Genomic DNA, 26383 nt, shown 5'->3' with positions numbered 1-26383 from the left:
GTAGGAGTGAAATCATGTAATGGCATGCATCCAAATATAAAATATATTATGTACATGTATGGAAATGTCAAATTGAAACCCATTCTTACGTCTAATTAATATGAGACAATCAAAACACATTTCAGATTTATTTTTTTATTTAATTTTTACATGTTGAGAAGGCTAGGCTGACTCCAGGACAGGCCTCAAGTCGACAGTTCAGGAGAGAGGAGGCCTGGATCTCTGTTTCTAAGCATGGAGCAAGCCCAGGCAAGCCCAGGCCTCAGAAGCTGCCCCTCCACCTGGCCTGAGGCAAGGACAATGGGTCAGCAGCAGTTTCCAGGCTTCCTCAACAACAGTTTCCAGCCCCCACACCTCAGTAATGGAAAGTCTCTAGAGATGGAGCAAGATAAATGTGACCTACCCTTCAGGATCCCCTACTGCACTTTAAATCAGGCCTGAGAGCACACTTGGTTGTCTATGTTGGAGATGGCAGACCCCAGCATGCCAAATTTATGCAGAATAAAATAATCTTTGCGTTTACATATGATTTGAGTTCAGGGTGTCATTCTTCAGCAAATCATGGACCCTTACAGTGTATGAGTACTTTTGCCTGAATGTGTATTTATATACCTGTATTTAGCCACATGCCTAAAAGATGGCACCGACCTCCGGTACACCGGTGTCATAAACAACGCCATTGCGCAGGGCGCCAGCCCGAATCTGGCGCCAGCCCCTCCTGAGCCGGTGTTACATATCAAAGTGCCGACAGACTGATGAATCCCAGGAGGACACGTAGCTCTCCCCAGTGCTGGGGTGGATATAAGCAGTCCTCCCAGGGTTTCTGGTGTTCCCCCGTAGCATGAAGGTGTTCCTGAAATAAAGAAAGGCTGTTGAGAAGAATCCGACCGTGTTGCGTTTTTTCTTGCTGGACAAGGTGAGTGCAACATATACCACCCATGTGCCCGGTGTCCCTGGAGGTCAAAACATGACAGATCCCCTGGAACTGGACTTAGAGTTGTGACTCACCATGTGCGGAGAGCTGAATCCAGGTCCTCTGCAAGAGCACTGTGTGATCTCCGATAACCACTGGCCCATCCTCCCATCCCTTAAAGCATTTTTTAAAAGTCAAAATAAAATAGAATCTTTTTTTTTTTGCACTTTTGTGTAAATAGGTTTACTAAACCATCGATGAATCCATTTTTATAACGGAAAGAGGGAGATATAGGCACTTGAATTTCTGAGAGAAAGAAAATCTACCAGAAAGGGTTAAGGGGAGTAGCAAATCTTATATGGAGAGCTAAGGCAGATTTTACTGGAGAGAGTAGATTGGTACCTGGGGGTGGCGATATTTGGAGGAGATACCATATCCAACACCAGATATAAAGTGACCCAGGCTGTGTGTATGTCAGGGTGCCCACCACATTGAGAGGGCTAGCATTCCCTCCCTCATTACAAGGTCCAAGTGCTGTGGAAGGAAAGTTGGACCTGCGTGCTTGGGTGTCACACCCTGTAATGGCAAGGGAACATCTGGCTTTTCCTTCTGGCTGCAGGGTTTGAAATGTGCTCACTTAACTAACAAATAGCAGTGTTTGAATGGAACCCCTGTGGAGGTCACAGAGCAGGTGGGGTGGGTGTGGGGTGGGTGTGGGGCATTTGGTGGGGGTTCATCTGACTAAGATGCAATCTGGGGATGGAATTAAGCTGATAAGGGTGCTAGGGGAGCAGCAGAGGAGGTGGGGGGAGAGGGGTGGGATGATATTCAGTGACTTAGGATGCTATCTCTCTGGTCTCCTGTATAGCAGAGCGCCTACTTCTGGCAGCTTTTAAATGCACTCCAATCGTGTCAATCAGAAGAGCGAGCAAGGCAGTGTTTGGAGTTGCAAAGAATGAAGAGCAGAAAAGGTCAAGGTTTAAGGGGTAGGGTTGAGTTCATCACTCTGGCGGAACAAGCAATCAGAAGAAAAACACTGTCCAATCTCAAGGAATAGGTCTAGATGGGGAGAAGTGGGCGCAGCGTGATTGTGCTGTGACTTACCGGTGACATCTGGCTTGGACAGGCAAGGAGTCGAATGCTCCATCAGTAGCAGGATCCTTTTAAGTTATGATGCGTCTGCCAGTGTGCATGAATATACGCTCTTCTGTGGCTGTAACAAAATAACAGACAAAAGCGACTTAACAAAGAGAAGGGTTATTTTGACTCATGGTTTTGAGAGTATCTAGTCTGTCACAGGGATGGACTGTCATGTTGTGTTCACAATTAGGAGTCAGAGAGAGCTGAATGCTTGTTCTCAGCTTGCTTTCTTGCTTTCTTTCTTCTTCTTTTTCTTCTTCTTCTTCTCCTTCTTCTCCTCCTTCTTCCTCCTTCCTTCTTCCTTCTCTTTTGTCTTTTAAATTTAACCCAGGAACCCTGCTTTCTCCTCCTCCTCCTCTTTCCTTCCTTCGTCTCCTCTTCTTACTCCCTCCTTCCTCCTCCTTCCTTCTTCTTCTCTCCCTCCTCCTCCCTCCTCCTACTCCTTCCTCCTTTCTCTTCCTCATTCTTACCTGCCCTCCTGCTCCTTCTTTGTCTTTTTAAATTTAGCCCAGGACCACAGCTTACAAGATAGTACCACTCATTTTCAGGACACCCCACCCCTCAGTTAATCTTCTCTTGTGGACAGGTCCAGAGATGTAGCTCCCAGGTAATCCCAAATCCATGCAAGTTGACAGAGACATCTTAGCATCCCAGTATGTCTGCATTCACTTGGGCCCTGGTATTGACTATACCTGTGGGTCACATATGGATATGCGTTGTTTGCATACGCTAGCAGTATTTTCTTTAAGTCCTATTGTCAGGCTCGTTCTTTCTTATCCTTCATGATGGAGTTTACTCAAGGAAAATAAGCAGGTCCCAGGGAATAAAACATGTAGGTGAAAGTGGATAGAAAAGAGGCAACAAGAAGGAAGAAAACCAGTGAAGCACAGTTATATGCTTGTCAATCAGAGATGTGGCATCAGCCTCACAGGGAGCAGGTGGTGGCAGCTGTTGGCAGGAGACAGATGCAGCACCATTTGCCATCTTGAATCATCAGCATTGGTTCGTGGGCAAAGAAATGTGTACCTTGAGTGACAGCCATGGCCAAATCTACACAGGTGAGTGGAGTGTCCTTTGGCATTTTTCTAATTAGTCCACACCATTAAATGACAGAGCTCCTCTCTCAAGGGCTAAAGTGAGGCAGGCGCTGCTTGCTTCCCTTCTACATGCACTCAGTGAGTCTATATGCATTCAGTGTGTCTACATGCACTCAGTGTGTCTACAATGCACTCAGTGTGTCTATATGTACTCAATGTGTCTATAATGCACTCAGTGTGTCTATAATGCACTCAGTGTGTCTACAATGCACTCAGTGTGTCTATATGTACTCAATGTGTCTATAATGCACTCAGTGTGTCTACATGCACTCAGTGTGTCTGGCCTACACCCAGAGCGCTAAGGCCCACTGATCCCTTATGGCCCTCCCTTCCAGAGAAAGAAGAGGCAGAATCAGTGAGCCAACGAGGCAGAAGGGAGCCAGCATCATGCTCAAGCAATGGGCTAGGTTGCCCACCTATGTGGCCGTCATTTGCTTCTTGGCACAGGGCAGGTCTGCAGGGATTAACAGTTGAGCAATTCAAAGAGGACTGTGGACTTAGTACTTCATTCTGCGGAAGGCATGCCAGCATAAGAAACTCCAAGACACAGTGGCGCCCTTTAAGTTAAAAATATTCCAAAGAGGTCAATATTAACAAATGCACAATATGTCTTTTGGTTTTGTTTTATTTTGTTTTGTTTTTATGAGTGAAATAGTTCTTGATGATAAATGCAAGGACATTCTGAAATGGGGGTTTGTCCTTAAACAAGGAAGCTGTGGGGAAAAACCCAGGTTTAGGACCTAGACACATGTTGTTGGCTTACAGCCAATTCCGCGAGGTGCTGCCCAACAGCTGCCTAGCAACAGCTTATGTCATCACCTGCTGCCAGGTGAGAGCCAGGCAGTCTAAGAAGACTGCTTGATACCCTAACTCTCTCCACCTCCTTTCTTTCTCTCTCTCTCTCTCTGTTCCTGTGTGTTCCCAGCCAGTCTTTCTCCATCTCTCCCTCTATTTCTTTCTGTCCTTCTCTCTCCCCTCTTCTCTGCCCTCATAGCTCTGTTCCTCGCATCGCCAGGTCCCTGTTCCCTTCCCCCCACCCCCTAATAAATAGGCCTGTCATATGGCGAGATCCCTCAGGGAGACATATTGGCAGGGCTCACCCAGGTACTCCCTCCCACTGCTGTTATACCGCCTTACAAAACAGAACACACATGGCAGGTTGGGAGTGAGAAGAGGCGACAAGGGGCATCCGAATGGGAGAGCAGAATGCTCTTAGGACAGTCTCAATGGATTGACTGTTAATGGAGATATTTGCTTAAAGCTTTCAGTAGACATGAAGTCTGCCATAATGAGTTCTTCAAAGGTTGGTGCCCTCCCTGTGCTAGGCTCTCTTGGTGTAGCTATTCATCAGACAAACCTGGGTGCTGAGGCTAATAGACAGCGACAGACAGACCCTCTCTGGTATGCAGCGGTTTACAATCTAGTGGCAGAGGGAAAGAACACGTAAATACATTTGTGGTGCTAAAGAAGATTATGCTGGCTGTCATGGTTTGAATATGCTTGGCACAGGGAGTGGCACTATTAGGAGGTGTGGCCTTGTTGGAGTGGGTGTGTCACTGTGGGTGTGGGCTTTAAGACCCTCATCCTAGCTGCCTAGAAGTCAGTATTCTGCTAGCAGCCTTCAGATGAAGATGTAGAACTCTCAGCTCCTCCTGCATCATGCCTGCCTGGATGCTGCCATGCTCCTGCCTTGATGATAATGGACTGAATGTCTGAACCTGTAAGCCAGTACTAATTAAATGTTATCCTTATAAGAGTTGTCTTGGTAATGGTATCTGTTCACAGAAATAAAACCCTAACTATGACACTGGCACTCCTCAGGGGTGTTCTGCAGGTGAGAGAGGAGTGGCAGAAACCTCTCACCATGTCAGGTCCATTCACTTCTGAATTCACAAAGTGCAGTGGGTACACATATACACACAATATACACACACAACATTCACTACACATACAACACACAAAACACACACTGTATGTGTGTATAGCACACATTGTACCACACACCATATACCAAACAGTGTGGATGTGGTCACGTACCATATACCAAATAATGTGGTATAACACACATCATACCATACACGCAGCACAATACACACAACACACACAACATCTATACAACACAGCAAACACATTCAACACGTGTAACACAACACATGATATATACACATAGCTCACACAACACATAAAGACACAATATACACAACACATGCAACACAGCACATACACAATATACCATACATGTGCGCGCGCACACACACACTCACACTCACAGAGTCATCTGCACAGGTTATTTCTTGGCCCATCATTTTGCTTATTTATTATTTTATATGAGTACACTGTAGCTATCTTCAGACACACCAGAAGAGGGTATTGGGTCCCATTACACATGGTTGTGAGCCACCATGTGGTTGCTGGGAATTGAACTCAGGACCTCTGGAAGAACAGTCAGTGCTCTTTACCACTGAGACATCTCTCTAGCCCCAGGCCATCAGTTTTATTTCACCGTTTACTGTTTCTGCCAGCACACACAGATAACACTAATAGTTCATGTGACTTGCTCAGATCATGGAAGGGGAGTGTGGTTTGTAGAGAGAGCCATTGACCAGGTCCAGCCCACGCCAAGATCAAAAGGACCAGCATTTCAGAGCATCTCTATTTATTCATTTGGCTAATTAACTGGCAGGCTCAGCTTAACATAATCAGATCACTGTTTCTGAAAACAGCTACCACACCACAGCCCCCAGTAGGAAGGGTGCCAACTTCGTTCTCTCTCTCTCTGAGCTTTGCTCTCTTGGGCACCTGGGATCTACTCCACCCATTAGCAATTCAATTTTGGTGCAGGCTCCAACACTTCTCTTGACCTTGTGTCTTCCCTCTTAAAAAAATCTTGCCGTCTCACTTCCTTGCTAGCTTCTCCATCCTATATGTTTGGTTTATTTATTTTTTTAAATATTTTTTTATTACGTATTTTCCTCAATTACATTTCCAATGCTCTCCCAAAAGTCCCCCATACCCTCCCCACCACTTCCCTACCCACCCATTCCCATTTTTTTGGCCCTGGCATTCCCCTGTACTGGGGCATATAAAGTTTGCAAGTCCAATGGGCCTCTCTTTCCATTGATGGCCGACTAGGCCATCTTTCGATACATATGCAGCTAGAGACAAGAGCTCCGGGGTTCTGGTTAGTACATCATGTTGTTCCAACAATAGGGTTGCAGATCCCTTTAGCTCCTTGGGTACTTTCTCTAGCTTCTCCATTGGGAGCCCTGTGATACATCCAATAGCTGACTGTGAACATCCACTCCTGTGTTTGCTAGGCCCCGGCATCGTCTCACAAGAGACAGCTATATTTGGGTCCTTTCAGCAAAATCTTGCTAGTGTATGCAATGGTGTCAGCGTTTAGAAGCTGATTATGGGATGGATCCCTGGATACGGCAGTCTCTAAATGGTCCATCCTTTCATCACAGCTACGAACTTTGTCTCTGTAACTCCTTCCCTGGGTGTTTTGTTCCCAATTCTAAGAAGGTGCACAGTGTCCACACTTTGGTCTTCATTCTTCTTGAGTTTCATGCGTTTAGCAAATTGTATCTTATATCTGGAAGCAGTGAGCAGCGTCTAAGGATGGGTGTTCTTACCTGCTGGGGTCATCTTGGTATTCTTTAGTATGTGTTTAATAAGAACAAGACAATTCTCAGGGTGCCAAGAGAGCTGTGAGAAACCCAGGACATCTAAAACAGATAACTAGATTCCTATGTCATCTTCACTATACATTTAATATCCATCAGTTCTCTCAACAGCATTCTCTGTAGTAATCTGGGGCCGGAGAGATGACTCAGTAGTTAAGGCCGCTTGCAGAAAATCTGGTTCTGTTCCCAGTGTCAGCATGCCAGCTCACAACCATTTGTAATTCCAGTTCCAGGGGAACTGATGCCCTCTTCTGGCCTGCGAGGGCAGGAGGCACACATGCTGTGCACTTACATGCATACAGGTGAAACACTCACACACATATTTTATATAAAATAAATCTTAAAAAAAAAAAGAAATGTGTGTGTGTGTGAAAGAGAAAGAGAGTGTGTGGGTGCAAGAGTGTGTATGTGTGAGGGTGTGTGTTTGTGTGGAAGAAGAGTGTGTGTGTGCATGTGTGCGTGTGTATCTGAGTTTTCTCCTTCCATCATGGGTCCTGCCTACGGAATTCGGATTTGGCAGCAAATGTTTTCACTGCCTGAGCCATCTTGCCTGCTCTCTCTTTGAAGTTTCTGGTGATTTCTATGTGTTTCTGAATATGTGTTCATTTGTTCAAGAACATCTTGTTGATTTGTGACGATTCATTAGAGTTTGATTTTGCTTCAGGATTTCCTTGTTTCATTGGCTGAAATGTTTGCGTCTTGTTCCCTTTTTGGCCTCTAAGGGCTTTTGTACAGAAGCTGACTGCTTACAGCTCTGAGTTCCCTGCTAGGACTCTGTGATGTCTGTTCTTGGTTGTCAACTTGACTACATCTGGAATGAACTAAAACCACCAAATGAGGCACATCTGTGAGGGATTTCTGCTTAATTTGAAGTGAGAAGATTCACTTCTAACCTGGATCTCTGAGATAGGCACACCTTTAATCCAAGTTTTTTGAGATGGGGTGACCCACCCCCCTCTAATCTGGACCACGCCTTCTGCTGGAAGCCTATATAGATAGAAGGAGCTTTTGCTGGGTTGCACAAGCCTTTAACCTCCCAGCACTCCTGAAGCAGAGGGATCTCTGAATTCGAGGACAGCTTGGTCTACAAAGTAAGTTTCAGGATAGCCAGGACCACCCAGAGAAACCTGTCTCGAAAACAAGCAAACAAAACAAAACAAAAATATAAGACAAAACCAAAAGAAGACAGTTTTGCTCTTGACTTGCTTTTTTTCTTGCTAGCAAGTCTGTTCCTATACCTGTAGTAGAGCCTACTTCTTCAGGATTCTGGGGTACACTGAAGACCAGCTGAGACATCCAGTCCTGTGGACTGAATGATTATTGGGCTCCTGGACCTTCAATTCATAGGCGGCCAATGTTGGATGAACTGGACCACAGCCTGTAAGTCATTCAAATTAAACCCCCTTTCTAATATACACAGCGGGATTCATTCTACAAGTTCTGTTACTGTAGAGAACCCTGACTGATTTCAGGCTCCTAGTTCGAGAGCTTAGGTCACACTAATTTGTACAACACAGTTCTCTTACTGGATGGTCTTGTAGTAATAAGGAGGGAAACGAACGTTTGGTGCCTTGGGGGTGCTTGTCTTTTTCTTAGTATTCTTAATGTTCCCCTCTTTTCCCTTCATAAAACTCAGCTGAAAGTCATCAGTACCTTCCTGCCCCGCCCAGGCCCCGCCCAGGCCTCACCCCAGCCATGGTTCTCTAAGGCTTCTGACCTCTCTCTTGGGCCCTTTTCCCATATCGAGTGCTGTGGATTTCCAGGCCAGAAAGTCTTCAGCGTTTAATCTCTCCCTATCAGAACTTCTTTCTGAGGATGACACACGTCTACATCCTATGTCATCTGTGTACATATGTCTGTGTTCTGTGTGGTAGCGCTCATCTTCCTTGCACTACACCATATATGATGGTGTCTTTGATGTCGTGGTGGTTTGAATAGGTTTGGCCTCCATAGATTCGTGGGTTTGAATACTTGGCCACAGGGAGTGGCACTATTGGGAAGTGTGACCTTTTTGGAGGAGGTGTAACCTTGTTGGAGGAAGTGTGTCACTGTGTAGGTGGGCTTTGAGGGCTCCTATGCCCAGCCTCTACCCAGTGTGGACAAAAGTCTCTTCTTGGCAGTCTTCAGATCAAGATGTAGAACTCTCAGCTCCTTCTCCAACACCATGTCTGCCTGTGTGCCGCCACGATGATAACCGACTGAACCTCTGAAACTGTAAGCCAGCCCCAGTTAAATGTTTGCCTTTATAAGAGTTGCCTTGGTCATGGTGTCTCTTCACAGCAATAACACCCTAAGACACCTGTGTTTATGTTCAAGGCTTTGTTGAGCTACAAGGAGTTCAATTTTGGGGTCATCCCCTTATTCACTGTCGTAGTTGAAGGCATGGTTCATGTGAAATTTGATGTTGCTACAAATCTTTTTTTTTAAGATTTATTTATTTATTATATATAAGTACACCGTAGCTGTCTTCAGACACACCAGAAGAGGGCATCAGATCTCATTACAGATGGTTGTGAGCCACCATGTGGTTGCTAGGTTTTGACTCAGGACCTCTGGAAGAGCAGGCAGTGATCTTAACTGCTGAGCCATCTCTCCAGCCCCTTAGCTACAAATCTTATGTTTGTTTTTATAAGACTGTGGGTAAAAACTCAGGGGCTGTCAATAAACATTTTGGTGGCATTGCCTGTGAGGTGGATTGTACCATGAATAGGAGCCCTCGTGAAAAGGCTTGCAGGACAAGGCTGTTGTTCTCTCTCTCTCTCTCTTTCTTTCTTTCTTTCTTTCTTTCTTTCTTTCTTTCTTTTCCTTCTGCCTTTCTTTGAGTAGAGATGTAGCATAGGGACACAAAGAAAGTTCCTGTTATTTATACATGGAGATTTATAATCTCCACTCCGCTTTGGCCGCTCCAAATGGAACAAGGTGAATCACCACAGACTTGAATGTTTAAGAACTGGCTGGAATACTCAAAAGTATTTTTAAGACCGACAAAAGCAGACCCGTTGGCAGTGTGAATGTGCACTCTCCGTGGGTGCTTCTCAAAGGGCTGGCTGAGCAAATGGGTAATTGACAGATGCCTACTTAGAAGGAAAGGGAAGCTGTGGGAGGGGCGTCCACACAGGTGGGCGGAGATAACAAAGAAGCGCGGGGCTGTGTTAGCTTCAATACAGCTTTGCCGTATTGGAGCTTTGCCAAGTGGAGATACTGACTAAGCTGGCAGCTGGCTTAAAAGGCTGACCTCAGGGATCAGTTGGGGTGCATCAGGATGCGCACATTTGACAGGCGTTCACTCGCTGCCCTAAGAGCACTCTGGAAGCAGGTGCCTCTGAGCTAACTGGGGAAAGCCCCTACTTTACCCATTGGCTGAGTCCTGATTTATTGCCAAGGTGTGTGTGTGTGTATATATATAGCTGTGCCCTCTACAGAAGATTATAGGTTATCGTGTCTTCCTAAAGGTCTTGGGACTATAACAGCTCTATTACCCTGATACATTTAGGAAGAGAGAAAAAAGGTGGGAAAAAATTTAAAAATTACACGTAATCCAATTAGACAGAAATAAGTACTAACTGGTGTCTTTGCAAGGATGCCTGCAGCTGACTTGCTTCAAACCCTTTGACTAAGGAGTGTAGCTCACTTGTGGAGTGTGTGCCTTGCCTGGCACGAGGAAGCTGAGTTCCATCCCCAGCGCAGGCAGAAATAAATAAATAAATATAAGAAAACATGGGCCTAATTTGCAGCAAGCCCACAGCTGCGGCTGTTACTGCTCCGTCTTCAGCCTTGTGCTGCTTTCCCTTGGCCAAAACCACTAAGTCTCTAAGCACTTAGCAAGTCAAGGTGAGGCGGAGGCACGAGAAACACACCTGCTCTCCCTGAGGGGTGCAGTGCGCTGGATCAGCCGGCTGGGTCCCTTTCTGTCTCCCCTCTCTGGACAGGTGCAGCCCTGTAAGCGGGAACAGAGTGGAACAGCTTCCGTGTTGGCAGATGCTCGGCAAAGGAATGAAGACGGCTTTCATCCTGCCAGCTGGTGTAAAGCTGAACTGTTTCAAAACTAACGCAGAGCCTACGCCAAGGAAAGCGCTGTGTGCGCATTAGAGCGTGGCTGTGTACTCATTAGAAGATCAGCGTGTTAAAGAAATACGGTGCATCCAAAACTCAAGACAAGTTAACCATTGACGCGTTGCTGTGTTATCCCAGGTATCTCTTGTTCATAAAGTCACACGTTTAGATGTACACAAAGAACTACAGATGCAAAACTGTTCTATTCTATGTGGTTCTTGATTTACCACATTAGCACCTGGGAAACTGCTTTCAAAGTTGCAGCCGCAAGACTGGTCCTATCAGCTCTCAGTCATAAAGGGGGCGGGACTTATTACTCCTTTACTTTTTTTTTTTTTTTTTTGTAGATTCTGGGGGAAAGGGAAATCATTATCTTTAGTTGTAAATCCTCAGATGAGCCTATCAGGTCTGGTGGATAACTCAAAACCTTTGGTCATCCAGACAGCTTATATCCAGCTTGGTTAATATCAGAGAGTCACAAAATACAACGAATAGACATGAACTTGATAATTCATGGAGAGGAGGGAGAATGGATGGGGTAGTTTAGAGGTAGGTGCCAGTAGGCATTGTGTACATGTGTAGAATGTCTAAGAACAAATTTACTTAAAAAAAAAAAAACAAAAACTACTTAAACAGATTAAAAACAACAGAAAAGTCCCAAGTCATTAAGCAGATCTTGCAGATCCCACATAATTAAGAACTGAAGAGGTTTGGGTAAATCAGCTTTTGAACAAGAATTCTGGGTAATTAAAACCATGGGCACTAATTGTAATTCCTCCTTGCTGACCGGATGCTTTGCTTTGCTTTGCTTTGCTTTGCTTTCTTTCTTTTTTTTTTTTCTTTCCTTTTTCGAGACAAGGTTTCTCTGTATAGTCCTGGCTGTCCTGGAACTTATTCTGTAGACCAGGATGGCCTCAAACTCAGAAATCTGCCTGCCTCTGCCTCCTGCTTGCTGGGATTAACGGCGTGTGCCACCACCGCCTGGCCACCAGATGGTTCTTAAACACAAAACTCATTAGTTGTTCGTTAGCCCCTCATGGCTCTCTGATATTTTGGACCTTTTTGCCTGGACTTGATTACACCTGAAGCTTTGCCAAGATGAAAAATTAAGATGTCTGTCTTCATTCATTTTCTATGTCTGTGATAAGACACTGTGGCCAAAACTACTTATAGAAGAGTGGGCTTGGGGATTACAACCTCAGGGGGTTTCAGTTCATGAGCCTAGTGATATGCCATGGTGGCGGGCAGGCATAACAGTAGGCAGGCAGGCAGGCAGGCAGGCAGGCACGGCGATGGAGTGGTAACAGAGTTTACCATCCTGAGCCACAGCCACTCGGCAGAGAGAACTAAGTGGGCCGCAGTTATTGCTAATCTTTTCTTCGAGGTTTTTCTCTGGGTGCTTATAGCCAGCTGTTCATTCTTTCACTCGCTGTTAGCTCAGCATTTTGCTCGCAGTGGTATTGGAGACAGACTGAAAGGCGGCTGCAGTCAGTGGACTGGCTTGTCCAACTTTGATTCTGGTCTCCAAGTCTCTTTGTTGAGTGCTAGAACTACCTAAGGGGAAAGTGGTTCTTTCAAGAAAGAGTTCCGGTCTGGAGAGATGGCTCAGTGGTCAAGAGCACTAGCTGCTCTTCCAGAGGTCCTGAGTTCAATCCCCAGCAACCACATGATGGCTCACAGCCATCTGTAATGGGATCTGATGCCCTCATCTGGTGTATCTGAAGACAGCTACAGTGTACTCACAATATATGAAATAAATAAATCTTTAAAAAGAAAGAAAGGAAGGAAGGAAGGAAGAAAGAAAAAGAAAGAAAGAAAGATTTCCTAGTCTTGTAATGTGATGTGTTGAGACAGCACACTGGGTGCATGAGAGGAAGGGCCAATGCAGTCGATCTCCGGAGGACACAGGGGAAGAGGATAGGGGCTGTAGCAGGAGAGGACAGGGAGACAGACACTGTGGAGCATGACAGATATCTGAAGAGTAAGGAGCTCTGTCTTGTTCTCCCAACTCAGGGCCTTTAGTGTTTCTTCCAGGATGCTATTCTCTACCGTTATTTGTTTAACTAGTTGGCTATACATAATCTGTGTACTAGTCTTTTTTGTTTGCTTGCTTGTTTTGTTTTTGTTTTTGTTTTTTGAGACAAGGTTTTCTCTATGTAGCCTTGGCTGTCCTAGAACTTTTTCTGTAGACCAGGCTGGCCTTGAACTCAAAGAGATCCTCTTGCCTCTGCCTCCTGAGTGCTGGGATTAAAGGCATGTGCAACCACTGTCCTGTTTACACTAGTCATTTTCTTAATCCAGATCTGGAGATGTGTCTTCCTAGAGGCCAACCCCTGGCCTTGTCTACATTTGTCTCCTAATGTGAACTACTTCACAGGGTGTTCAGTTTGTTGAGCAGAGGGGTTAACCAAGCTGCTCACCCACACCACCTGCTGATAACCTAAATTGTTGAATGCTTTGGACTAGAAATAAGTTCAGATAACTCCAGTGTGGTGTTGTTGCTAATGCAGCTGTATGTAGAGACAAAAACTTCTGGCTGAAGAATCTAACTCTAAGAGTCTAGGACTAGTGCGTGCTGCCATCCCGTGACCCTTCCTGAGACTCCATATGTGTGTTTTATACATGAGCAAGGAGTTAAGACAGTCTATCAGGTCTGCATCCAGTCTATTTTGGGGCCATCTGTCTCCACAACCTGACCACAACTGTTTAATGTGTCAGTCAGCGTTGTCTGAAGTCTATCCCAGGGCCTCTCTTGGCAGACTCCCAAGGTGAAAAATTGTTCCAGAATCCACATCCAGGGCCATGCAGCTCACCCCAGCCTGTTACTGCCTAAATATAGCTGTGCAGCTTGGCTAAGTGGTTTATAAAGGACGGTCAGCGTCTTAGAAGGAAGGACACTTCGTTTGCTGTGGCCCTTCCTCACAACCCCCCCCCCCCAAATCTAGAACAAATCAACCCTCACCTCACGTGTCATGGAAGTACAAAATTTCTAAATATTCAAACATCCAAATGGGTTATTTGGGGGGTGATATTAGTCATAACTGTTCATTCTTTACAGCTCTAAAGGCTCTGAGTGGAAATGGCTGTGGTTTGCCTCTTTGATTTCTGTGTTGACACAAAACCAGTTGTCATCTCAAAGGGACTGGGGACAATGTATGCTGGCACCGAATGTGGGAAACTGAGGCCCTGGGACACAGGTTTTGTTTCCCCAGATAGGTTTGTTTCCCCAGTTACTGAGACCCACTGTCCAATCAGTCATGTGAAACTTTATTAGTTACACAACAAAGGAACTCATAAGTCAAGGTGTCGATCCCATGCTTTGCTGGGAACCCCACTTAAGCCGTTCATAGCAAAGTGGGGGTGGGGGTGGGGGTGGGCTCTGTGATCGGCTCCAGGGTTATCTGGTGATGCTCTTAGCTTTTAGGTGAGGGGAAAGCAACGGTTTGCAAAGAATTCATTTTAAACTTGTCAAAAGTTATAAAGACCTTAGGTCCGATGCAAGCTGTGCAATGATTGGCTTTCAGAGCTGTTAAAAATAGCTCAGGAATTTGCTCCCTGCCCCACCCCAAGATACGGTTTCTCAGTGTAGCCCTGGCTGTCCCGGAACTTGCCTTATAGACCAGGCTGGCCTTGAACTCACAGAGACCTGCCTGCCTCTTTCTCCACTACTCCCGACTTAGATCATTTGGTTTTAGTCTGCAACATTTTAAGGTCTTATCTCAAAATTTTAGTCATTTGGCCTTATGGAATCTTTAACACAGGTGTGGGTTTTTTGTTGTTGTTGTTGTTGTTTTTCCTGCAATTTTTTCAGTTCACATTTCCTTATGATTTTGATTTCTATCAGGGACATCCTCCTTTAAAGAGCTTTAAAGTATCAAATTTATGTCTCTCTTATTGGACTGTGAAGCCAGAACCCTACTGAGAAGGGTGACCTCTGGAAGAAAGGCAGTGGCCCCTTTTTGCACTTCTGGGATAAGAAGTGATCTGGGTAGCATTGCTAGTCTGACAGTTGGAGCTGCCCTATGGAGGCCACACTCTACAACTGTAGAGGGGTGCTTGTAGACCAGGAAAACAAACCCAGTCGGCCCAAGACAGGAGTTCTATTCACTAAACACTTGTTTATTAAAAAACCTAGCAAACAAAATATTGGAGATACTAGGTATCACGGTATGTGTCTAGGAATCACAGCATTTTCTAAATTCTCAACCTACAATCTTTAGGGACTCTCATTTCTCTGATATACCAGCTTTTCTGCCTTGGTTGGCTTCTCTTTCATCTTAATTGGGCTTCCTCCAGGGGTCAGGCTGTGTATCAGTCATCCCAAGCTTGTCACCATCTAACCGAACAACTCCAAACACTAAGGCCTGCTCTTTCTTTGTGCCCGCATGACTAAGACCAAAGGAGCACTCTAAGTTTGAGGCAAGTCACCCTCAGCATGTGCAGTGTCTTTGACAACTTACACGAAATCTTTGGGTCACATGACTTTGCCTTTCGGTGCTTCAGGTGTCCCTGCGCACCTGTTGGTGGGCAGGTGCAGGAGTTGTTCTGACTAATTTTGTAGCGTTGGTTTCAAGCTCAAAACACCTCTCATGTGATTGTGGCCCTTCAGCCACACCTGTGAATGGATGTTTCAGCAGCTGAGGCAGCAGCTGAGGCTGCAGCTTCGCTGAGATGGTTCTGTTCCTTGGGGCTTTGTTAGGCTCAGCAGCTTTGCTGAGAACTCTAGTCATAACAAGTAGGCTGGTCTATGTACACATGTTAAACACTCATCAATTTTCACAGACTAGATAGGGTCACCCCCTGTCAGGCAAGGCATGGCTAGGTGATAGCAGGGGTGTACCCTCAATATATATATTTGAATATATATATATTCAAATTATACACACACACATATATCACACACACACACACACACACACACACACACACACACATATATATATATATATATATATATATATATATATATATATATATACTAAAAGAAGAATCCCTATGTCTTCAGTGAAAATCTGGAGTACTATTGGAAAAATTACCATTAGGACTAATCATTATAAAAATTAAGAAAGAATATGAGTCTGTTACCATGACATTATATAACCATGGGGTTTCTGCTGACAGATAACATCCCACTTATTGGGTTTTATCTCTGAACATGACATTTTGACAACTTGCTATGGGCGTCCTCATCCCCTCATGCAGAGTGGTATGCTGTAGGCTCTTGGTCCTCAGGTCATGGAGGGAGAGAAAAGAGAGCCTGTGGATGGCTAAACAAGCAAGAGGAACATGCAGGAGTGGAAGGGGGCCGGGAAAGAGTGGCCAGGGGCCACAGACGGTTGTGAGTCTGAAGGGATCCAGTGTTGCTGAGGAAATTATCCCAGCTCAGGGTGTGTGGGAAAGGAGAGACATGGGAGGGCGGGCGCCCTTACTGAGCCTTGTCTTGCTCCAGAAGACTGTCAGTGGCCTTGATATATCATTCGCTGGTTTTCCTGGGGGTTAAGACATAGATGCATTGTCTTTTGTTGCAATGCCAAGGTTTGGAGGTGGGAGTCACGACTCACTGACCTTTAAAAAAAAAAAAAGACTTGTTTATTTTATGTATATGAGTACACTGTTGCAGTCTTCAGACACACCAGAAGAGGGCGTCAGATCCCTTTACAGATGGTTGTGAGCTGCCATGTGAGTTATAGAAATCGAACTGAGGACCTCTGGAAGAGTAGTCAGTGCTCTTAACCACTGAGCCATCTCTCTAGCCCCTAAATAATCCTTGAAAGAAAGAAAGAAAGGAATGGTTAATAAAGATGTTTGGGGCTTGGATAGGCAGGAGAGAAATAGCATTTATTTTATCTTTTATTTTATTTTATTTAGTTTTTCCAGACAGGGTTTCTCAGTGTAACCCTGGCAGTCAAGGAACTCACTCTGTAGACCAGACTGGCCTTCAAATCTGATATTCACCTACCACAGCTTTCTGAGTGCTGGGGTTAAAGATGTGCTCCATATGCCAGTCTCATATTTGATATTTTAAGTGAGTAGATTCTACTTTTGTGTCTTGGTGTTATTGGTGCTGGAAAATTAATGACAAGTACCTACTGTATGTGTTATTTACTAGGCAAAGAGGGGTTTTCCTTGGAGAGAGGACAAAACTGAGATGTTAGTTTACTTTTCTACTGTTGTGAAAAAACACTATGACCAAAAGCAAACTATGGAGTGTTTATTGTGGCTTATGGGTTTCAGAGGGAGAGTCCTTAATGACAGAGGAGGCATGGCTGCAGGCAGTCAGGGCAAGAAGCTAAGGAGATCACATCTCTATCCACATGGAGGAAGCAGGAAGAGAAAACTTGAGTAAGGTGTGCCTATGAATTCTCAAAGCCCTGTGTAGCTATGACTTCCTCCAGGAATATTATGGAACCCACTAAAAGTTCCATAACCTTTTCCAAACAGCGCCACCTGCTGGGAGCCAAGGGTACAAATACATGAGCCTGTGGGGGGAACTTTTCTCATTCAAACCAGATGTGTATGTCTCAGCTCTGGCAGGATCTTCTGTTTTCCTCTCCATTCCTACCCATAGTGGTTAGGGTCATGTGCAGAATAAAAAGAACAGACCTTGAAGTGACCGAGCACCTTAGGCCTTGGGAGTCTTCTTTCATGTATGTAGAGAGCAGCAAACTTTGAGAATTCTTATATTTCCTAGTCTGTTGTTGATTTTTATTTTCTCTCCTTTGTCCCTTATTTTGCATTTGAGCAAATGCTCTTTGCTTTGTTTAAGTTAAGAGAGCCCAAGAAAGACTTTCCTTGGAGGATTTAAGTGCTACTGAAAGGCTGGGGATATAGCAAACACAAAGCTCTGAGTTCCATACCTAGCTTCTCCTATCCTAGGATGTGGTAGTGAACACTTACAATTTTAGAAGGAGGCTCAGAAGCTCAAAGCCATCCTCAACTACATAAGTTCAAGGCCAGCCTAGGATCTGAGATCCTGTCTATAAGAGATCAAGTGAGATACACACACACACACACACACACATACATACGTATATACATAGGTAGATATATACATAGATAGTAGATATATACATAGATACATAAATAAACACATATACAGATAGATATTTAGATAGATACATAGATGCATAGAAAAGATAGACACATGGATAGGTATATCCATACATATATGCATAGATACATAAATACATAGGTAGATAGGTAGGCAGATAGATAGATGATATGTAGATGGATAGATTTGAGAAATACCAGTGAAGCCAGGTATGGTAGAACCTACCTTTAATCCTAGTACCCCTGAAGCAGAGGCAATTGAGTCTTTGTGAGTTTGAAGACAGCCTAGTCTACTACAGACTGAGTTTGAGGCTACCCAGGCTTGCACAAGGAGACTCTATCTCAAAACAAAGCAAAAGGTTAAAGAAATGCCCTTGGCCTGTGTTGCTGGCTATAGAGAGGGAGAAAGAACACTGTTAATCTAGGCTCTGATAATTAGTTACAACTTACTAATTGTACTTCTGTCTTTATAGCTCACACTCTGTGTCCAAATTGGAAATTTGTGTTTATCCCCCACTGAGTTGATGGGAGAATTAAAACACAGTTCCCTAGGGGGTCTCTGCTGACACCTGGCTTCTCCATCTAGGCTCAGCTGTCTGCCCCAGGGTCCCTTTGCCTGTGCCTCCCCAGCCCTGGGCTTGCAAGCCCTCTGCCCTACTGCACTCAAGCCTCATCTTGTTCAGCCTGTTTTACAGGGTTGGACTCAGGTCTTTAGATTTCTGCTGTAAACCCTTTATGTACTGAGCCCTCTTCCTAACCTTGCAGCTGGAATTGTTATGGCTTCCCAATGAGGTCAAAGTAAGCTTATGTGCAGTGCACTGCGGCTGATAGACTTCAGTGGTTCCCAACCTGTGGGTCTCAACCCGTTTGGGGGTTGAAGGACCCTTTCACAGGTGTGTCCTAAGACCATCAAAAGCACAGATATGTACATTACATATCAGTAGCAAAGTTACAGTTACAAAGTAGCATCAAAAATAATTTTTGGTTGAGGGTCGGTCACCACAACTCCAGGAACCGCATTAAAGGTTCCAGAAAGGTTAGGAAAGCTGAGAATCGGGCTTAAAGCCACCAAAAAAAGAATAAGAATGAACAAACCTCTTTAGAACGCAAACATCCCCTGGGGCCTAGAGAGACAATGAATGGCAGGTACAGAGCCTGGTGAGAGTCTTTGGCGAGCAAGCTGTATTTCTCTCTGCAATCTTGTACATGCCTTTGGGTGCTATTTCTCAATCTCATGCTAACTCATGACTGTTTTCTTCCTGGAAGGCAAGGCTTCTTCATTCTCTTCATGGGATGAGGTCTCAAATTTAGCATTAAAGGGATCTAGGTCCAGGTATCAGGAAATGGCAACAGATAAAATGTGTTACAGGAGACAGTTACCCAAGGCTTTCCCAGGAAGTTATCCTCTGATAGGCTGGTTGGGCACACTCAGTTCTGTGAACGACTTACCATATCCGTTTCCCTTCAACCTTTGGGAGGCCACTGAGTCCAAGGATCAGGTGCAGTGTTTGGTTTGTGAAGCCATAAGATGCTTCCCTCCCAGCCTTCCAGAGTTCCTTCCTCCATCCCGGAGAGCAGAGACTTGTATTTATATTTTATCGTTCCTTTCTCCATCCCACAGATGATGAATTATTGAGAAGCCATTTGGACTGTAAAAATGAAATATACAGCCTGTAACCCCCCAGCAGGAGGCCTGGATTTGTGCCCGCTGCTGTGAGCTGCTAGGTTCCAATATTCTTAAAACTCATCAAACTGCCTTCCCCATGAAGTCCTTGGTAGAGGGAAGGACAGAAGGAAGCCTTGGGGGGAGGGGAAGTGTTAGTTGTGTATAGAACATCCTTACTGAATTTTTTATTGGTTATTTTATTTATTCACATTTCAAATGTTGTTCCCTTTCCTGGTTACCCCTCCACAAACCACCTAACCCACTCCCCTCCCCCTGCTTCTATAAGGGTGCTCCCCCACCCACCCACCCATTCCTACCTAACCACTCTAGCGTCCCCTTCATCCTTGGGTATCAAGCTTCCATAGGACAAAGCCTCCCCTCTCCCATTAATACCAGATAAGGTCATCTTCTGCTACATATGTATCTGGAGCCATGGGTCCCTCCATTATACTCTGTGGTTGTTGATTTAGTTCCAGTTAGTTGATATTGTTCTTCCTTTGGGGTTGCAATCCCCTTTGGCTCCTCCAGTCCTTCCCCTAACTTCTCCATTGGGGACCCCAGGCTCAGTCCGATGGTTGGCTGTAACTGCATCTGTGTTGGTCAGGGTCCAGCAGAGCCGCTCAGGGCATAGCTATACCAGGCTCCTGTCAGCAAGCACCTCTTGGCATCAGCAGTAGTGTTGGGGTTTGGTGTCTGCAGGTGGGATGGATCCCTAGGTGGAGCAGTCTCTGGATGGCCTTTCCTTCAGTCTGTGCTCCATTTTTTGTCCCTGCATTTCCTGTGAGCCTAGGTGTGTGAAAACTCTTGGGGTCAAGTTGTCTCTGGGTGTGATGGGGGTGGGGAGCCTTACTGATATGTTTTATAAAACCAAAACTATGTTTTATAGAGTATAGTACAGTGAGTGGGATGGGAGGGCTGTCTCAGCAGGTCCACGCTGAGGTATCCTCTTCCATCCTAAGCACCAGCCATAGATAGGTCTAGTATAGAATAGAGTTTATTTAGAGGCATGGGATGGGGAGTTGAGAGGGGAGTAGAGACAGGTGGGGGAGGGCAACTAGGAATATTGGGGGGAGGGGAGAAAGAGAGAAAGGGGTTAGAGAGAAAAAAGGGGCAGAGAGAGCAAAGAGAGGTCAAGCCGTCCTTTTTATAGCAAATCAGACCTACCTGGCTGTTGCTAGGTAACTTGGGCGGAGCCTAGAACAAATGCTAACACAATGTCTGAAGCTTGTTGGGTTCGGAGTCTGTATTTGTATTTCAGTTCATTCTGGCTTGGGACTTCGATCGATCGACACTGGCCATGATTTCCAATCATTGCTAAGGTGGAAACTTTCTTCTAGAGTGAACCTTTATCCTTCTGTGACGTGCCCTTTCAAGAATCCGAAAAACCGGGCTGGTGAGATGGCTCAGCAGATAAAGTTTGCTGACCGCCAAGCTTGATAACTTGAATTCGATCCCTGGGACCCACATAAGAGAAGGAGAGAACTGGCTGATTCAGGATGTCCTCTGACCTTTATGACCGCACAGAGGAACACTTGTACACACCCCTTCCCCCCTTCAAAAAAAAAAAAAAAAAAAAAGAAAGAAAGAAATAAAACAGTCCCCGAAATCTAGTCTTACCACCAAGTTTTATACACCAAGATACAAAAGATGTCAGGGTAGTTATGAAGCCCTGATGGCCAGATCACACAAATCCATAAATTCCTTATTAGATTTTTATTTCCTCTATGTTGTAAGTATGCATGCTTGCTAATATAGCTATGATTTCTCTCTGTGTACCTTTTAAAGTTTTGTTTTCAAGGCAGGATTTCTCTGTATAGCCCTGGCTATCCTGGGCTCTGTAGACCAGACTCTGTAGAACTCAAGAGTTCTGCCTACCTCCATCTCTCAAGTGCTGGGATTGAAGGTAGGCATCACCATACCCAGCTAATTTCTTTTTTTTTTTTTAATTATGTACTAAAACTAAATAAAAGTTCTATTGTGACCTTGTCTTTATGGGAAGGTACAATTGGCTGAGGGTCTTTTGTTGTTTTCTTTTGTTTACCAAAAAATTTTATTTTTTATAATTTATTTTATACACATTGGTGGTTTTTTTAAAATTTATTTGTTTATTTTATATATGAGTACACCATACCTGTCTTCAAACATACCAGAAGAGGGCATCGAATTCCATTACAGAGGGTTGTGAGCCACCATGTGGTTGCTGGGAATTGAACTCAGGACCTCTGGAAGAGCAGCCAGTGCTCTTAACTGCTGAGCCATCTCTCCAGCTCCCAAAACTTACCTTTAAAGTGACAATAGTTTTTAAAGGTTTATAATCGGGTACAGGTATTTTTTATTTCACTCCTTACTGTGTGTATGTATATTGTACATGCTATAGCATGTATGTAGAGGTCAGAGGACAATTTGGAATAGTCACCTGTCTCTCTGTCTTTCTGCTACACAATCCTGGGGCTTGAACTAGATTGTCAAGCTTGGCAGCAAGTGGCTGTACCCATTAAACAATTGTACGGAAACATACTAGTGCATTTTCGATTCCAAAAGCTCTATATTTTTAAAGCTAAAATCTAAGAAAGTCAACATTCTTTTTATTTTTTTATTTTTTTCCCAAACTTTTAACATATGAGCACTGTTAACATTCCTTCTAGGCTCCATCCAGCAGTTACCTGGCAACAGCCAGGTAGGCCTGGCTTACTATGAAAGGGGCTGCTTGCCCCATTTTCCACTCTCTCATTCTCTGACTCCCTTCTCTTCCTGACCCCCTTCTCCCTCTCTCTCTCCAACCCCCTCCTTTCCATGTGTTCCTGGCCGGCCTCACCCCCACCCCTCTCTCCCTCTCTCTGCCTTTACTCCCTTCTCAACCCCCCTTCCCATTCCCATATAAACTCTATTCTACATTATACCTGTCTTATGGCTGGTCCCTCAGGGGGAAGGGACTCCTCAGCATGGGCCCACAGATGCACCCCTCCCACCTCACCATACCTAGCTCTGCAGCTCTACAAAACATAACCTGGTTGCTGCTGCTGCTGCTGCTGCTTCCTCTTCTTCCTCTTCTTCCTCTTCCTCCTCCTCCTCCTCCCTTCTTCCTCCTCCTCCTCTTCTTCTTCATAAAACACAACAGTTGCCAGTCTTCCTTTGGCAGTATAGAACACCTTCTATTTTGCCTACTTTGCATGCTACTTCTATAGAAAAGGTGTGATAAGAACCATTGCTAAGCAGATATATATATATATATATATATATATATATATATATATATAAAACTTTTTTTTTTTTTTTTTGCAAACTACTCCTTGGTGGTTGGTACTTAAGGTGTAAAGGATGCCCTGCCTTCCTCTGTCACCTTCCTCTGTGTGGTGGCATTGAAGGAGCAGTCATCAGTGTGGTGTCTGGAAGGGACTAACGTGTTGTAAAAAAATATTAAAAATCCCAGTACGGTCACCTGCCTCATACCTTTTAAGTTCCCAGATGAAAGACACACACACACACACACACACACACACACACACACACACACCCTTCATATTTGAATATGCCTTAAGCAGAACAGTGGCTAGGCAGCTGCCTAACCTCCGTGCTGTTAGAATCTACCTTCCCATCCATAACCCTGGGTTATCACTTATTATTTACTAGGTTCCATCTGGGCTTCTCTTGACTCCAACCAAGCAGCCCTCTGGGCCATGCTCTCTTGGTCCCTAGCCCATGGCAGTTTCTTTCTCTTTCTCCTTCCTTTTCTTCATGGCCCCAAGTCCCAGAAATCGAAACCCTACCTATGTCTCTTTTCCCCAGCTTTTGGCTGCTGGCATCTTTGTTTACCAATCAGAATTAACTGGGGGGCAGGGTCCCTTAGTGTGTCTTGCATGTGTGTGTGTGTGTGTGTGTGTGTGTGTGTGTGTATGTGCACGTGCACGCACACTCACACTCACAGACTCTCATGCAAAAAACAGTTTTGGGGGATCCAAATTAGCATTAGAATATAAGCAGCATTAGGCCAACCCATTACACTCAGTCCAGCTTCTTTCTCTCACTTTGCCTTGTCTAGTTGTTCTCAATTTGGCTGCCTTTGCCATGAAGAGTGGCATCTCCATTTTGCTATTAGTTATTGATCTCTTACAGACATCACCTCCCTGCTGCTGCGAACATGATCCGTAGGGTTGCCTAGTGAGCCAGAGTCAACCCTACCCCTTTGTTCCCAGTCATCAGAAACCGATAGTCACTGTTTGTTAGGTACATTCAGAGGCCCAACTCCAACTTGGTCTCTGTAGGAATAGTGCTTTCTCTGTGTTGCCAAGTTGATACAGTCTCATAGTTTCCTGTGAGTTTATGATGCCTGCCAAGGTCTGTTGAATTGACTTAATATGTTCCCGGTCTAAGACCAGTGTTTCAGCTTAGACAGATCTGCCTACGTGGTCCCTGACTCAGGCTCTTACTCTTTCAGTTCAGGAGTTCAAGTTGGCATAGGTTGTGTGAATATCATGGTCCTTGACTCTCAGAGACCCAGGAAGGAAGATTAGCAGCTGAGCTGCCTAGAATGTAGATACATACACTCTATAACACTGTCGTAGGAAATATTTAATCCTGATCTTGAGTTTCTATTTCACCTTTGACCACTTAGTTCCCAGATAAAAGATGGACACAACCTTTATTATTTACAATGCGTCTTGATGAGCACAAGAGGTGGGCAGATATCTACCCTCTATGCTATTAGAATCTACTTTCCTATTGATAACCCCGAGTTATTACTTACTATGTTTCATCTGGGCTGCTCTTAACTCCAATTGGCCAGCCTCAGGGCCATGCTTTCTTGACTCCTAACCCAAGGCGTCTCTGTCTTCTCTCCATCTTCTCTCTCTCCTTGTGGTCTCCTCAGACCCCAAGTCCTGGAACACCAAGCCCCGCCAATCTCAATTATGCCCAGCTATTGGCTGTCAGCATCTTTATTCACCAATAAATAATAACTTGGGGGTATGGCCACAAATCGTCACTTGTATCTATGTGCAGACTTGGTCATCTCTGGGGCAAGTAGGTCTTGGGGGTCACACTTAGCATGACCACACATAGCAGCAGACCAAGCCTCAACACAGCACTGTGTGGGAAGGCAGCAACAAACAGCAGTGAGCCTAACAGAGAAGTGAAGTGAAACCCACACAGCTACCATGCTGTCTCCAGCTCTCAGAGCACAGCACGTGTGGTGAAGGCAGAAACATTATAAACTAAAAGCTGTAAAGGAAAAGAAAGTAAGAAAAAAAATTAATAGAGAAAAAAAAAACGGGAAATAGGAAGCCACGAAAGTTAGAATATTGAACGTGAAGCACACCAGTTAAAAGAGAATAAAGAGGGGCTGGCGAAATGTCTCAGACTTACTAGAACAGTTTAGAACGGTCTCCACTCAGTGGTAATGCAGGAAAGAGATTATTTTCTGTCTCTCTTTATCCCAGATAGTGTTTATGTAAATTGATACAAGCTAGAGTTGCTCTTGAAAGGAGGGAACTTCAACTGAGAAAATACTCCCACCACACTGGCCGGTGGGCAAGCCTGTGGTACAGTCTCTTAATGACTGATGTGGGAGGGTCCAACTCACTGCACGCAAGTGGCCTGGGTTCTCTAAGGAAGCAGGCTGAGCAGGCCACCAGGAGCAAGCCAGTAAGCAGCAGTCTTCCATGGCTTCTGCATCAGCTCCTGCTTCTGGGTGCCTGCCTCCAGTTTGTGTCCTTTGAAGATGAACCGTGGGGCTGGTGAATGAGATGGCTCATCAGTTAAGAGCACTGACTGCTCTTCTGGAGGTCATGAGTTCAAATCCCAGCAACCACATGGTGGCTCACAACCATTTGTACCAAGAAACATAAAAACCTATGGGTCGTGAGCGGGGCCTGGAACAAGAAGAAAAAGAGAAGGGGGGGGGGGGGGGGGAATGACGAACCATGATGGGAAAATGAAAGTAAAATTAACCTTTCCTGCCCCAAGGTTGGTTATGGTATTTTATCACAGCAATAGCAGGTTAATTAAGATGCACGTCTTCTTGGTCAATGGCTGCTTGGAAAGAACAAAGGTTGAGAGATGCCCACCCCTTATTTTTTATTTTATTTTTTTAGATTTATTTATTTATTTTATGTATATGAATACATGTAGCTGTCCTCAGACACACCAGAAGAGGGCATCAGATCCCATTAGAGATGGTTGCAAGCCATCATGTGGTTGCTGGGAATTGAACTCAGGACCTCTGGAAGATCATGGATGCCATTAGGATGTAAGCTCTTTGCTACTACTCCAGCGCTATTTCCGCCTTCCTGCCGCCATGCTCTCTGCCATGATGGTCATGTGTCCTCACCCGCTGAAAAACATAAGCAAGCCTCCAATAAATGCTATCTTTTGATTGTTGGCTTGCTCATGGTGTCTCTTCACAGTAACTAGGACTCAGTCTCTGCTTACAACTGTTTGTGCCGGCTCAGTGTCCTGACCATCCTTAGTTGGCCACTTGAATCACCAATCTTTTTTTTTTAAATGTATATGTATGCTTTGCCTGAGATATGCATATGTACTACATGTGTGCCTGATATCAATGGAGGGCAGAAGAGGGTGTTGGGTCCCCTGGAACTGGACATGTGAATAGTTCTGAGTCTCCATGTGGGTTCAGGGAAACCTGAACCTAGATCCTCTGCAAGAACAACCACTGAGTGTGTCCACATCCTCGGGAGCCACCAGTCTTAGAGAGAAAGCTAAGCTCCCCCATTGTCTCTGATCCAAAGCCCACTGCACACATTTTAGTGGGCTTGCTTTAGTG

At 44.9% G+C, this 26383-nt stretch overlaps 1 long non-coding RNA gene across 1 annotated transcript; it reads right to left on the bottom strand.

Annotated features, from left to right (window-relative positions):
• Positions 1–294: 294 nt before the first annotated feature.
• On the bottom strand, positions 295–10840 carry LOC147002667 (uncharacterized). Its single transcript, XR_015048423.1, has 3 exons — positions 10694–10840; positions 2018–2126; positions 295–853 (listed from the first exon to the last, which is right to left on the bottom strand). It is a non-coding gene; the product is annotated as an uncharacterized LOC147002667 (long non-coding RNA).
• Positions 10841–26383: the final 15543 nt, after the last annotated feature.

The sequence above is a fragment of the Mus caroli genome, unplaced genomic scaffold (genome assembly GCF_978045245.1).
Source record: "Mus caroli unplaced genomic scaffold, Mus_caroli_1 scaffold_9, whole genome shotgun sequence".
NCBI classification, from domain to species: Eukaryota; Metazoa; Chordata; class Mammalia; order Rodentia; family Muridae; genus Mus; species Mus caroli.
Note: the sequence above shows the minus strand (reverse complement) of the source record. Positions and strands in the feature narration are given on the sequence as shown.